This window comes from Aulonocara stuartgranti (assembly GCF_965226115.1).
Source record: "Aulonocara stuartgranti genome assembly, chromosome: 1".
In the NCBI taxonomy this organism is placed as follows: Eukaryota; Metazoa; Chordata; class Actinopteri; order Cichliformes; family Cichlidae; genus Aulonocara; species Aulonocara stuartgranti.
Window position 1 is genome coordinate 25,839,955 of NC_138939.1, and position 15,189 is coordinate 25,855,143.

At 43.5% G+C, this 15,189-nt stretch overlaps 1 long non-coding RNA gene across 3 annotated transcripts in view; it reads right to left on the bottom strand.

Annotated features, from left to right (window-relative positions):
* The window catches only part of LOC309702861, a 33,572-nt gene extending 18,896 nt beyond the window's left edge, over nt 1–14,676 (bottom strand). Inside the window, exons 1-3 of one of the 3 annotated variants that reach the window (XR_014275771.1) lie at nt 14,580–14,676; nt 13,593–13,655; nt 10,076–10,162 (exon numbers count right to left, since the gene is read on the bottom strand). This is a non-coding gene — a long non-coding RNA (uncharacterized lncRNA). The other 2 variants (XR_014275772.1, XR_014275773.1) reach the window with 2 other exon arrangements.
* Nucleotides 14,677–15,189: the final 513 nt, after the last annotated feature.

Below are 15,189 nucleotides of genomic sequence, written 5' to 3' on the forward strand. Positions count from 1 at the left end.
GGCAAGAATTCCCCGGGGACCCGGAGGGGCTGACCAAGGACAAGTTCAGCCGGGGAAACCCCAAGGTCTTCTTTAACCGCGCAGCGCAACCCCAGTAAAACCCATGGAAGGCGGTCAACCCAGTTGCCATCTGTGAGAGAAGCACGGAACGCGGCCTTAAGCGACCGGTGGAAACGTTCGCACATCCCGTTGGCCTGCGGGTGGTACGCAGTGGTGCGATGGACAGAGACGAAAACACAACGACGCCACGAAAGGGGAACTACAGGGCGTGGACGGCTGGTGGAAACATCACAAAGCAGGCTAGGCCCGCCGTTCCACACGGGTCTGTCCTCCAGTACAAGGCCCATTTGCGCAGACCGAAGGGCAAGGATGTCCGGGTCGGCCTGTTGGTCAGCGGCCATAGCCTCAAAGTCTATGCCCACATAAACAGGAGAAACCAGCACGCGGGATAGACAGTCAGCCACGCAGTTGGACTTACCAGCCACGTGCTGAATGTCAGCTGTGAACTCGGAAATGGCTGCCAACTGGCGCTGCTAGCGCCCGCTCCACGGATCAGAGACCTTGGACATCGCGAATGTCAAAGGTTTATGATCGATGTACGTGGTGAAGCTCCGACCCTCGAGAAAAAAACGAAAATGCCGTGTGGTGAGGAGTAGGGCCAGCAACTCCCTGTCAAAAACGCTATATTTGCGCTCACTGTCTCTAAGCGTGCGACTAAAAAAAGCGAGCGGTTGCCAGACACCGGAGACCCGCTGTTCTAACACTGCGCCCACTGCCACGTCCGACGCATCAGAGGTCAACGCAATCTCCGCCGACGGAAACGGGTGGGCCAGCAGGGCGGCGTTTGCCAGCGCGGTCTTGGCCCCAGAAAATGCCTGGATGCGTTCAGGGAGCCAATCAATCGAGTCCTTAGCTGTTTTACCCTTCAAGGCAGCATAGAGAGGCTGCAGCAGGTGCGCAGCTCTGGGGAGAAAGCAGTTGTAGAAATTGACCATCCCCAAGAACTCCTGCAGCGCTTTAACGGACGCAGGACGCGGAAAAGCCGAAACGGCCCGGACCTTGTCTGGCAACGGAACCACACCGTCAGCGGAAATGCGGTGGCCCAAGAAATCCAGAACCGGCAAGCCGAACTGGCACTTGGAGGGGTTGACGATCAGGCCGTGTGCCGCTAAGCGCTGGAAAACCTGATGCAGATGGGACGCGTGCTGACTGTCAGAGCAGCTGGCCACCAATATATCGTCAAGGTACACAAAGACGAAAGGCAGCCCGCGCAAAACAGAGTCCATCAACCGAACGGCATGCACAAAAATTCAAACAGGCCGAAAGGGGTAATAACGGCAGTTTTGGGGACGTCTTCGGCGCGCACGGGAACCTGGTGATACCCCCGCACCAAGTCAATTTTAGAAAAAATCGAGGTGCCGGCGAGGTGGGCGGAAAAATCCTGGATGTGGGGAATGGGGTAACGGTCATTCTCCGTGACATTATTCAAACGGCAAAAATCCCCACACGGCCGCCATCGACCGTCTGACTTGGGCACCATGTGTAGCGGAGAAGACCAGGCACTATTCATGCCGAGGCGCTCCATTGCGGCAAACTCTTCCCGAGCGACAGAGAGTTTCGCAGGGTTGAGGCGGCGCGCGCGTGCGAACACCGGGGGACCGACCGTCGGAATATAACGTTCAACCCCGTGCTTCGTTGCCGTGTTCGAGAAATTAGGAACAGTCAGTGAAGGGAACTCCAAGAGGAAACGCTGAAAAACATTCCCTGAAGTCACTAAATTAGCCCGATTCAGGGTCTCGATGGCGCGAGTGAAACAGGGCATTGAAGAAAAAGACAGTGTATCGATTAAGCGTCTGTTAGCGACATCGACCAGCAGTCCGTGGGCACAAAGAAAATCAGCGCCCAAAATAGGTACAGAGCTAGCGGCAACAACAAAGGTCCATTGGAAATCCCGACCATGAAAACAAACAGTCACAAACCTTTCCCCGAACGTTGCGATGGGAGAGCCATTAGCCGCAATAAGCTGAGGTCCGCAGCCTGCTGCTAAACTGTCGGCTCCGGACGGGGGAAGGAGGCTCTTCTGGGAGCTGGAGTCGACCAAGACACGTCTCCCAGAGCGCGAGTCTTCTATGAAGAGCAGTTTTTCTTTGTCGCCAGCGGTCGCGGCCGCTACAGCACGCTGGCGGGGTCCGGCACCAAAACGCTGATGGTAGAAACAGAGGTCCCGTCCGTGGTGTCGCTGTGCCGCGATCTTTGCCGTCAGCGAAGGATCGGGTACGTCGTGGCAGGTCAGCGGGGAAGTGGAAGGCGCCGCCGGCGAGGCTGGAACTAGGTCGTGATCGTGGAAAGTGCGGGTAGCCAGGAGAATACGATCCGCGTCCTCAGCCAGGGAGCGATAATCCTTCGTGCCCAGAAGCGGAGAGTTGGCGAGGCCGGCTCTCACGGCCGCCGGCAGCTGTCGGAGGAAGATGTGGGTGAAGAGGAATCCCCCGTCGTCCGGTCCGAGAAAGGATAGCATGTGCTCCATCAGTTCGAGAGCCGTACTGCCACCCAGGCCTGAGAGGGAGAGGAGCTTCTCGGCTCGCTCTGCGTCGGTGAGGGCATAACGCCGAAGAAGCAGCTCCTTAAGGGCGGCGTACTGAGCCTCCACGTGCACGAACCACGACGGGGGATCGTGAAGCCAAAAGTCCGGCAGCTCGAGCGCCACAGCAAACGTAGCTGCAGCCGGAGGCAGAGAGCTGGTGGCTGCTGATGCATCCAGAGCGGAGTCGGCGCCACCATCGGACTGCAGCATGTTTGAGTCAGGGGTCACCAATGTGGAGGTAAACACAGACGACACGAGAGCTCTCGATAAACACTGCTCGTTTATTACTCATCACCACAGAACTGAACACTTTCCCTCCAAAACACAGCAACAACACTTCCTGAGAACTGGGTGTGAGTGGAGCCCTCCAGTGGTCCACCACAACATTAAAAAACATTAAAAAAACAATAATTGCTAAAAGAAATTTAATTTGTAGTTCTAAATAAACTCTAAATGCATTTAGGACGTTTTTTACTCACTTTATGTCTCTTCCACGATGTTATTTCTCTCTCCAACAACATAGGTTACAATTAGATTAGCATGACAATTAGATCGCCTATGCAAATTAGGCGATGGTCATTTAACGACTTCTAGCGACTTTTAGGACAGCCAATAGCGATTTTCCTTACTGAGGAGTTGGCAACACTGAGTAGCGGAGAAGAGGCTTATGTATCTTATGTGTCTGTTTATGTATCTGTACGTTGAATAATATGCACTTTAAGGTGAATCTTTTACTCCAGACCTTCCCAAAGTGTGGGGCCTGCCCCCTAGGGGGGGGGGGGGGGGGGGGGGGCGCAGAGCCATTGCAGGGGGTGCGCGGCATGAAAAGGGAAAAGACAAAACAACGCTTGGACACTGCTAGCACGGGGTGCCCACACAAACGCAAAGCAGGAGATGAAGCATCGCTGAATATGTTTCCAAACCAACTTCATTCTAAGCCAAAGACTAGAAAATATGGTGAAGCATATCCCAAGACCCAGCAGTCTTAGCTAATTATAGGCCAATCTCCAACCTTCCTTTCATATCAAAAATCCTTGAAAGAGTAGTTGTCAAACAGCTAACAGATCATCTGCAGAGGAATGGTTTATTTGAAGAGTTTCAGTCAGGTTTCAGAGCTCATCACAGCACAGAAACAGCTTTAGTGAAGGTTACAAATGATCTTCTTATGGCCTCTGACAGTGGACTCATCTCTGTGCTTGTCCTGCTAGACCTTAGTGCAGCATTCGATACTGTTGACCATAATATCCTATTAGAGCGATTAGAACATGCTGTAGGTATTACAGGTACTGCACTGCAGTGGTTTGTATCATATCTATCTAATAGACTCCAATTTGTGCATGTAAATGGAGAGTCCTCTTCACACACTGAGGTTAATTATGGAGTTCCACAGGGTTCAGTGCTAGGACCAATTCTGTTTACATTATACATGCTTCCCTTAGGCAGCATCATTAGAAGACATAGCATAGATTTTCACTGCTATGCCGATGACACCCAGCTCTATCTGTCCATGAAGCCAGATAACACACACCAATTAGTTAAACTGCAGGAATGTCTTAAAGACATAAAGACCTGGATGGCCGCTAACTTTCTGCTTCTTAATTCAGATAAAACTGAGGTTATTGTACTCGGCCCTGAAAAGCCTAGAAATATGGTATCTAACCAGATTCTTACTCTGGATGGCATTACCTTGGCCTCCAGTAACGCTGTGAGGAACCTTGGAGTCATTTTTGACCAGGATATGTCCTTCAATGCACAAATTAAACAAATATGTAAGACTGCGTTCTTCCATTTGCGCAACATCTCTAAAATTAGAAATATCCTGTCTCAGAGTGACGCTGAAAAACTAGTTCATGCATTTATTACTTCCAGGCTGGACTACTGTAATGCATTATTATCAGGATGTCCAAAAAACTCACTGAAAAGCCTTCAGCTAATCCAAAATGCTGCAGCAAGAGTACTGACAGGGACTAGAAAGAGAGAGCATATTTCTCCTGTTTTGGCTTCCCTTCATTGGCTTCCTGTTAAATCCAGAATTGAATTCAAAATCCTGCTCCTCACATACAAGGTCTTAAATAATCAGGCCCCATCTTATCTTAATGACCTTGTAGTACCATATCACCCTATTAGAGCACTTCGCTCTCGCTCTGCAGGCCTACTTGTTGTTCCTAGAGTATTTAAAAGTAGAATGGGAGGCAGAGCCTTCAGTTTTCAGGCCCCTCTTCTGTGGAACCAGCTTCCAGTTTGGATTCGGGAGACAGACACTATCTCTACTTTCAAGATTAGGCTTAAAACTTTCCTTTTTACTAAAGCATATAGTTAGGGCTGGACCAGGTGATCCTGAATCCTCCCTTAGTTATGCTGCAATAGACGTAGGCTGCCGGGGGATTCCCATGATGCATTGAGTTTTTCCTTTCCAGTCACCTTTCTCACTCACTATGTATTAACAGACCTCTCTGCATTGAATCATATCTGTTATTAACCTCTGTCTCTCTTCCACAGCATGTCTTTTATCCTGTCTTCCTTCTCTCACCCCAACCGGTCGCAGCAGATGGCCGCCCCTCCCTGAGCCTGGTTCTGCCGGAGGTTTCTTCCTGTTAAAAGGGAGTTTTTCCTTCCCACTGTCGCCAAAGTGCTTGCTCATAGGGGGTCATATGATTGTTGGGTTTTTCTCTGTATCTATGAAGCGCCTTGAGGCGACTTTTGTTGTGATTTGGCGCTATATAAATAAAATTGAATTGAATTGAATTGAATCTTCCCTTTGGCTTCACCTGCACAAGTGCCAAGGTAGGTCTCCCCTGCAGAATTGGTTTTCCCTGCGTCGAGAGCGCTGGGCTCTCCAAATCACGGACAAACATTATCCCACATTCTAGATTTTTAGTTCACAAACACTTGTTGTAATAAATAAGTACTCCTGACATTTTGGAGACGTTAGCTCTTTATACAGTAAAGTTACAGTGGGATACAAATAATATCAGGCTGATCCTGCCAGGATTTGTTCCCTCGGTTCAAATCACAGACAAACAGTATCCCACAGTTGTTCATGTTTTTAAACCTATTTTGCACAGAGAGGCATTTTTTGAAAAATGTATTGATAGTCAGATATCTATTCATATTAATGTACAGAATTCACCTGCTTGCTGCTACTACTGCACATTCACCCAGTGTATATACTATATGTGTATATATATGTATATATATAATGTTCTTCCTCTACACCCCCCCCCCCCCAATTTTTGCACATGTCGAGGAGCGTGTCAGGCTACATTTCACTGTGTGTTATACTTGTATAACTATGCATGTGACAAATAATAAAGAACCTTGAACCTTGATAGCAATGTTGAATATTATTACACAGGAAACAAAAACAACTACATGTAAAACAGGGTTTAATAGTTGTGCAATTTTCATTAGTTTTTATTTTTATTTAGTTTTGACTTCAGATTTTCAATTTTATATCAGTTTTAATTAGTTTTTACCAATTGTTTGCTAGTTTAGTTTAGTTTTTATTTTTTTGAAAATCCTTAGTTTCAGTTTAGTTTTGTTTAGTTTCAGTTATAGTTTTAGTTTTGTTTGCAATAATTAAGTGTAACAAAATCCCAGTTTCATCATATCAGTCATTCTCTTCTGCTTATCCTTGGGTATGTTGCTATTCCAGCTACCATACCCTGCACCCCGGACAGGTCGCCTATCTGTCGCAGGGCTAACACGCAGAGACAGACAACTCACATTCCCACCTATGGGTTCTTTAAATAAATAAATAAAGGAAGATGAACAACCATTGATACCAGGCAACTATAAAATGTATATCTTGGCCCCAATAAGACTATTAACTCTTGCAGCACCGGGTGTTCCTAATTTTGGTTCAAGTGAATTGATGAACTTTTTGAAGGCAATTGACTCACACAGTTATGTAGGTATCCCCGTCTTGTTGTCTCGGGATGCATCACGCTGCCTTGCCTGGGGTTAGCTTCTGTTTTCTGGGGATGAGGGTTGAGTGTGCTCCCTTACCTTCTCAAGGTAAGCTAGGTTAGCCTTCTTGTGTGAGCTTTTCAAGTGCACTTTAAGGTTTGTGGGATTTTTTTCCCTTGAGAAATGTCCCTCATAATTTGTCTCTTTCCACTACAAGACACTTGCTTCATCCAAAACACAGTCATATTCAAAGTAATCCCAAATTGGACTCTGGCGCTTTCTCCCGACTTTTCCTGACATGATTCTGCGCGTGGACGGAGCAGCAACACAGACGACTCGACTAACGTACTGGCCACCTGCTGGCATAATTAGACAGCAAGAAATAAATCTCGAAACTAAACTTCATTTTCACCCTTGACTATTGTATGACACGCACACATCAATGAAAACTAAACACATTTTTGCTATAAATTCAGTTAATTTTAGTTTTGTGAACACTCATTACAGTTTTAGTTAGTTTTCCTTTTTTTGTTTTTATTTTTATTTCCGTTAACGAAAATGTTTTTTCACTTCTAGTTTTCGTTATTTTGTTAGTTTTCGTTAACGATAATAACCTTGATGTAAAATAATTACACTGTGACGCCTCTGCCTTTCTAAATAGAGGGACAGTAACTGCGTGTGTAAATGTAAGCGTGTAAAACCTGAAGATAGATTAACAGTATTTTGTCTCTGACTATCTCCCATTCTGCAATTCATCTCCTGTAAACAATAACATGGCGCACAGCGTGACGTGGAAAAAGGCACATACCTTTAACATTGCGTGACGAACTCTGTGTAGCTGCCGTCATAGGCAACTCTCGCATTTAAGTTCATTTTATTAGATATGTAAGGTTGAAACAATTAGTAGTTGAAATATTAAGAAATAAGAAATAAATAAATAGTAATTCATGTTTGATGCATGTTAGATTTATATGTTTAAATGTGTTATTTGTGCTAATTGTGCAATTAGATAGGAACCTTTTCTATAGTTCCATCTATTGTTGCTAAGAGGGTATTTTTTGGCTCTCACACTCGGCAAGCTAATTTGGGTCGTGTCCAAATTCATGGGCTGCATCCTCCTGAGGACCTGGCCTTCGCGGTGTACGTGGGCCGGGTCCTCAGAAGGTCGGGTAGGCCGGAAGTAAACGGCTGTGAAACTGGACGGTCTAGCCTTCTGATTAGCGTCACCGCTGTCTCGGTGGAGTTTAATAAACTCAGCCGTCTGCTCCTTGCTATCTAAAATATAACAGGACACTGGCGTAAATTCTCGACTGTCTCATACTTCTGTTTAATCAGTTTTCTGTTTGACGTTTAGTCAGCTGTGTGAAAATCCAGGAGGATTAATAAAGTTTTATTTTATCTAATCTAATCTAATCTAATAACTTTAATCGCAGCCAAACCGATTTACTCACGAACAAACAAAACACTGAAAAAAGCCCAACAATAACATTTTAGGTTGTCTAAGTGACTTATATATTACGTTTAACCTGAGCAGCGAAAGTCCGCAGTGATCTGAAAATGATGTGCCGGGAGTTGTGCCGTTCTCGGCCCCATCAGTAACCCTCGAGCTCCCGGCTAGATATCGAGCTGGTGGGTAGCAGACGTCTCCGAAAACCGTCGAAGCACTTTTGCAAATATGCGATATCTTGATAAACCGAGCAGATATTTGATGTTTACACAGCTACTTTCTCGCCTGAAAATATGTTAAAAGTTTATTTTGTGACCCAGAAAGATTAGTATGAGTAATTTTAAAACTTAGTAGCGGCCGCCATTGTTGGAAACTGGAGTTTGGCTGGGCCGCGCTATGAATTCTGGGATATGGTAGGCCACGAAGGACACACCCGACCCATCCTTCAAATTCGGGGAAAAGGAGGACGCATTTGTCGGCTGCATTCGGAGGAGTCTACGAATTTGGACAGCCTTCGGCGCGTCGCTGTGACATAATCGGTCTACAAATGCGTCCTCAGGAGGATGCAGCCCATGAATTTGGACACGATCTAAGAGACGAGCCACGAGGTTTGCATGTCTACAGAAAGATAAATAAAAGAGTGCCTTTTTTGGACCTTCCCACGACGTAAAGATTAAAGTTTTATGAGTGAGGCCAATGAGGTAAATGTTTTATTTTGTTTATTATCGTTGTATGTAAATACGCTAGTGTTGCATGATATTCTAGTGCAATTACCGCAGTGTGAGGTGTAATGTGTATTTTATTGATCGTTTTGTTTTGGAATGTTTCATCATATATAATGCTTAAGGGCTTTATTAAGAATATTAATTTAAGTTTGTATTTCTTTTTAGTTGTGACGGCATTGTATCGGCTGTGGTTGAACATCATTACATGTTAAGGCATGTCGAAGAATCCTCCTGTCCGAAATAAATGTCAGCTAAAACGCAAAGAACAAGTTGAGCTTTATTAAGACTCGAGGGGAGTAACACTCTGTATTCCTCGTCCACACATAAACCCAAAAAAAGTTTTTAAAAATCTCAGTTTTCGGTGAATCCAAACGGCGTTTACGTGTGGACGAAACAGCTGCGTTTTCAAAATCACCCGTGTATGTGCGGACGCAGCGTAAACGAGTTAGTAGTTTATTTTCTTACCACCTGCAGATTACTTGTATTTGCTTAATTGTTTACTAAATGTTTGAGGTGTGAAATAAACCGCAATGGAGCAAAATATGGGTGTGTGTGTGTGGTTGGAGGATGTGTTTGTGCGTGCGTGCGAGTGTGCGCGCGAGGGGGGGGGGGTATTTTTCTTGTAAAACAAAGGGGGGGCCCAGCGAAAAAAGTTTGGGAACCACAGTTTTACTCAAACCATGAAGCACTGTGTAGCTCTGTGTTTTGAAAAGTGCTATACAAATAAAGTTATTATTATCATGATTATTATTATTATTATAAGCACACTGTGGCTGAACACTTGCTGTGCAGACCTCGAAAAAAGGGCCAAAACATGTTGGCTAGCTGCATCTGCTAATTATATGTCAAAAAGGTGAAAGAACATCACAGTTTCTCGAGGGTAGCGACAGTTCACAGCGTGCACAATCCGAGCAAAGATGACATTTCAACCAAAACACATTTGGCAAAGCAAACTAATAGCACTTTAACATATTTTCTCGTAGGCTGTGATGGATGGCTACCTCCTTTGTAACCTATTTTTGCAAAGGAGGTTAGGCAGCACGGCGTCACCAGCAGATTGCAACACGATTCTGCCCACTAACCTGAAAATAGAAAGCAATTCTTACGTTTGGATATTCCACCTTAGATGTGCAAAGGCAGTCATAAATACAGCAGAGTTCTCTGCATTTAACTCTTAAAGAAAAGAAACGTGACAAATCCGTTGATCCACTTTGTACAGCCCCCACTCCCCCCCCAAATGAAAAGAAATCCTCAGACACATTTTTAACTTCATCTCCTATCAAAGAGGCCCAGATTGCAATCTGCTACACAATATGTTTTGCTCCATTTTATTACCCACATAGATAAACCTCATGGATGGAACACAGGCCTATGAGTAATGAAGGCCCCCTCCACATAACAAGATCCTACCCTCCGTATGCTCTTCGTCTTCTCTCTGTCTGCAGCGGCCATGAGTTTAGCTGGTCATTTTCCTGCTTTTCTTTCAAAGGAACAGACCTGCACAGATGTTGTAACAGCACATAATCAGGTTTTAGCACTTGAAAGCAAGAGTAAGTAATTAGAAACACATTTCCTAACTGATAAACACACAGAGTGTGCGTATCACTGGGTACATTGAGTAATATAGCAGTGCAGCAAACAGACATGTTAAATGGACATAGTAACTGAGCACAAAATGCAGGAACTGTCTTTTGTTGGCATCTAGTATTATTGTTCCTGCGCATACTTCTTTTCAGATCAAGTTCTGGTACATTTTTAAGCTCACTTGCATGCACAGCATGTTTAATATCCACAGATTTCTAATCGTGCTAATTTCAGGGGACTGCAAGTCATTGAGGTCTGCTTTGTTTTCTTGTTCTGCTGTGAAAGCCAGTCTGTTTTCAGGTTCAGCTACTCGACTTAGTCCGTGACATTTGCATCCTCAATTTGTTATTTAGTCCAGTTTCCTCTTCCACTAGCTGCTGCACAGCTCGAAAGCAGAACGTTTCCACCCCCATGATTAAAAGTCAAGGTGTCCTTTCAGCAAATGCTGCGTTTTTTTCTTTCCAAACATACCTTTGCTGATTGTGGAAAAATGGCTCAATTTCAGCTTCATCTGTCCACGGCCCAGCTTTCCAAAACAACTCTGCTTTCCCAGATGTTGCCCTGCACACTTTAGTTTTTGACTTTTGTCTTGATGCCACAGGCAAGGTTTCCTTCTGATGACTGTCCCAATGTACACCATACATCAATTCTGCACAGCTGAATGTTGCTGGAAGCCCCTCCCATGCCAGTTCAACCTTCCTGCAGCTCCCATATGCAGTCATATGGGAGGTTTACTTTGCCTCTCAGCCCACCAGACATGCTGTTTTATCTCAAAGTTTTCTTTCAGATCTTCTTTCGACTTCCACAGTTTTCCTTTCCACAATTTCATAATTGCATTTTGAACAGAGGAGATTCAAAGCTGGAAACACTTTGATATCCTCATACATTATAGCTTCATCCCCAAAAACAGAACACTCTTTAAAATGGTCACAAAAACAGAATGCAAATCTCCATAACCTCATATAACCCTACACCTCACGTGTACCTAGAGTTGACTGAAAGAAAATATATTAATTGTTGAAAATGCAACACTCGTCTTCTTTGGAAACCACACTCTTTGAGGGGAGCCTTAACTTCTGAAGATTTGAAAGCAAAATGACTTCTTTCAGTACATAGCCTGCTGTTGGTATTGTCTTGCAAGAATACGTAAAACCTTCCATTTTGCATCAGCTTTGATGCAAAACATCTTTTCCAGCAACCAGGCAACTCCCAAAGAAACACTTGGTGGGCTCCTCTCTTCTTAGCCTGGAAGAAGATCAGATTTAGACTGGCCTAACCTCTGGACAAGTTACCTTGTCCAGTCAGTCCATCTTAAATGAGCTCAGGTTTAGAGAAGGAAGCAGTGTTTATGGATCTTTATTTTGTGGTTTTCAACAAGTATTTTGAGATTCAGTGTTAATTTCCTTCTTCTTTCATGCACAGATTGCCTCTCTTTTTGAATTCTCTTAATCCTGATGATCTTATTATGATCTGTAGGTAGATCATGAAAAGTGATGATAGGGAATGTTGTTGATGTATTCACCTGCAGAGCAGAAGTCTGCAGGTCAACTAAAAATATTGACTGGTGGTGCATTATACACACCAGCCCTGATTTGTAGGCAATCGTTAACTTCAAGACTTGATGTTGGATCCAGTTGTTAAGAGCCAGGGACTACTGAGTGTTGCCAAAGGCTTGAGGAGTCTAATCACTTCTTATTTAGGCTGACCTACCTTACAATTTAATTAAGGCCTGATAAGTTAATTAACTTCTGTGTTTGTGCATTAATATATCAATTGAAGCTGAATTTATTAAGAATAAAACAAAAATTACACATCGGTTACATCTATTTTAAGAAGCAGAATCACTTGTAAATCAGATTCATGTTTGTAGCAAATTAATTATCTATACTAAGATCATGGCACATCATCTGGAAATATAGAGGAGAACACCCACACACATTCCCAAGATCAAAATAAAAAGCGAGACCCTTAACAAAAAGTATATAACACCAAGATAGATGCAGTTCTCAGTGGAATTGGAAAGAAAAAGGGGTAAAAATACAAATGAATTCTCTACTGAAGCATGCATTTTACAGTAACCTGACACTGAGGTAGCAGGCTATTGCTCTTACATTCTTGCAGAGAACTACAAAAAAGACCTTGGTTTGATTTTAAACCACTCAGTGAAAAGCATTCTACAGCCAGCTAAAGCTAAATCAAGGCCACTGGTGGAGCTTGGCAAGCACCTGCTTTGCTTTCCCAAATGGCTGATTGCATCACTGGGGAGATGTTTGTCTCTGGCTCTTCTCCAGATGGGGACAGTTGTGCTGCTTACGGTGCTGAAGGTATTCACCAGCTGGCAGGCTACAGCAAACAGACCTTGTCAGATGGTCGGTTAACTGGTCAGCAGATCTCTCTTTCCCTTCACTTCTCAGTTCTGTCTCTGCTCAGTTTATTGTGGGACTTTTGATTTAATTTGTGGTGTATTTATGTAGAACCAGGGGCAATTCTAGGATCAGAGCTTTGGGGGTGCTTAGCACCCAGAGAGCTGCCCAGCCAGGCAAGATAAACTTTACTCGTCACGATGATACTTCTTCCCTGTCTCTGTCAGTCCCTGCATCCTTAAACGTCTCCAGTTGTCCCGAGTTTCCTCTGACTGTCTCCTTGGTGCATTTAAACCCCTGTTCCTCCCTGTCCCTGTTGTCTTCATCTCTGTTATCAGTCATCATAATTTTACCATTACTGTGCAAGTCTGCAAATTTCTTTATTAAATCATTGGATTCTTAAATTCATCAAGTCTCTCTCTGCCTGGGTCCTCGTCACAAAACATGACATCATTGTTTTGTACATTTTAACACAATTTAATCCCCACATTTGTGAAAGAAAAAAGCCCTTTTTTTAAAATCTGTAACAAAACAATCAAATCTGATAAAGATTATTTAAATCCTGCAAAAGAAGAATGGATTGGAATAAAAACAAATACATATGGTAACCTTAATTACTGTGGGAAAATGATGAATGATGATCATAGTGAGTAAGAAGTAAACTGAGTGCATTTTCTGGACAGAGATTCACTTTTAATATGTATGTATAATACAATAGATACATAAAAATACACTCCAAAAATAGAGTCCTTGAAATGTAGAAAATATTGATAAAAAAAATGGAGGCAACTTTGCCTATGGTACAATGTATGAAAAGATCTTTACTGCAGATACTACTATGGCTCTGCAGATTTTTTTCTTTTATTTTAACCTATGTCGCCTCACATTGAGGTTGGCAAATCACTTTTTGGTGATCAACTGTCTCAAGCAGTTTAACAGTTTCTGTTGTGCCTGTCACTATTCCCTGTCTGTTTCCTTACCTGGTTCTTCCTGACCTTGTACTTTCTCCACACGTTCCCCTCTTCCCTCTCTCCTTCTTTGGACTGACAATCATACACAAATAGATTGTATTCAATTAGATGAAAAATTACATTAATATGAAAAAAATACTATTAAGATCACTAATAAAAAGTCCTCTCTCAGTGTACTTTCAAACAAAGGGCAAATAACCAAACCACATGAACATCTAATAAAAGATATATCCAATAATATCCTTTATTGATGGATCATTTGTTCTTACACTTTTACCTGAATGTTGCTCCTGGGTTTAATATCAGCACATGCACATATGACAAAATAACCAGCTTCTCTCATTCCATTTCAAACAGGACAGTGGTAACAACAGCAGGCTACAGACAATTTTAAGTTTCAGATTTTAAATAGGCTATATAAATGTCAATGGGAGCAACAGGACGGTCAAATGTCGCTGATTTTACTACACGAGGACGAATTGCAGGGTAGCAAACATCGTCGGAAAACACGTTTTCAACACTGCAGGTTACCTGGGTGTAATGTTTTTCAGCTAAAAAGAAACATGGCCTGACTCCTACCTAACTATATAAAGAGTAACTGAAGGTTAAATGCAGCTAACATGTCCTGTTTTAAGCCAGGCACTTACACCTCCGCTCCGCTGCGTCTCAGCCACTATCGCTCTGGCTGGTGATGCACGAATCATGAACGAATCGTTCAAGACTCGAGAATCACTTTACTGACTCATGAATCATGAATCACAAACCCAACTGACTCACCCGTGTTGCTGTTAGCAAACTAATTTCATTAGTAGAAATATATCTGGCTTGTAATTAAAATTATGGAGAAAAACACAACATCCAGTATCTTAACAAAAGCATTTCTGCTCTAAACTGGAAGAAAAAACCCTGAGTAGAAGCTCACATCAAGACAATAGCTCCTCGGTTCACAGTAGCATCGCTCTGCTAACATGCTAACAGCACATTTGAGCTACTCACCCCCTCCTTTCCTGTGCTGAATCGTAGTGTAAGCGAATCACTCAGGACTCACTAACCCTTCCCTTCCTGAATCATAGCAAACGAATCACTCAGGATTCACTCAAGCAGAGTGAAGCTGACCCCCCACCCACTTGAAACGTAAAGGCAAATAGGCGGAGCGGTTAGTGCTACGTTTGTGCAGATTTGTGCAGGTAAAATTAGCGTTTGTGCTGCTACGGTTTCCGAGATATTAAACTTTATTTTATAGGTCATTCAAAGGTCACCATCCCCCCAGACTGCTCCAAAACGGGCCAAAATGGTCTACTTTTTTAGTGCTACGTTTGTGCTGGTTTGTGCAGGTAAAATTAGCGTTTGTGCTGCTTCTGTTTTAAAGATATTAATGAAAATGTAAAGGTCAACCAGCCCCCCCACATTACCCAAATCCAACAAAAGTGGTATCAAACGTTTGTGCTACGTTTGTGCTGCTATCATTTTAAAGATATTAATAACAATTTCTAGAGGTCATCAGAGGTCAACCAGCCCCCCCACATTAATTAAATCAAACAAAATGGGTGTCAATCAACTGTGCTACGTTTGTGCTGGTTTGTGCTGCTAAAATTTTCGTTTGTGC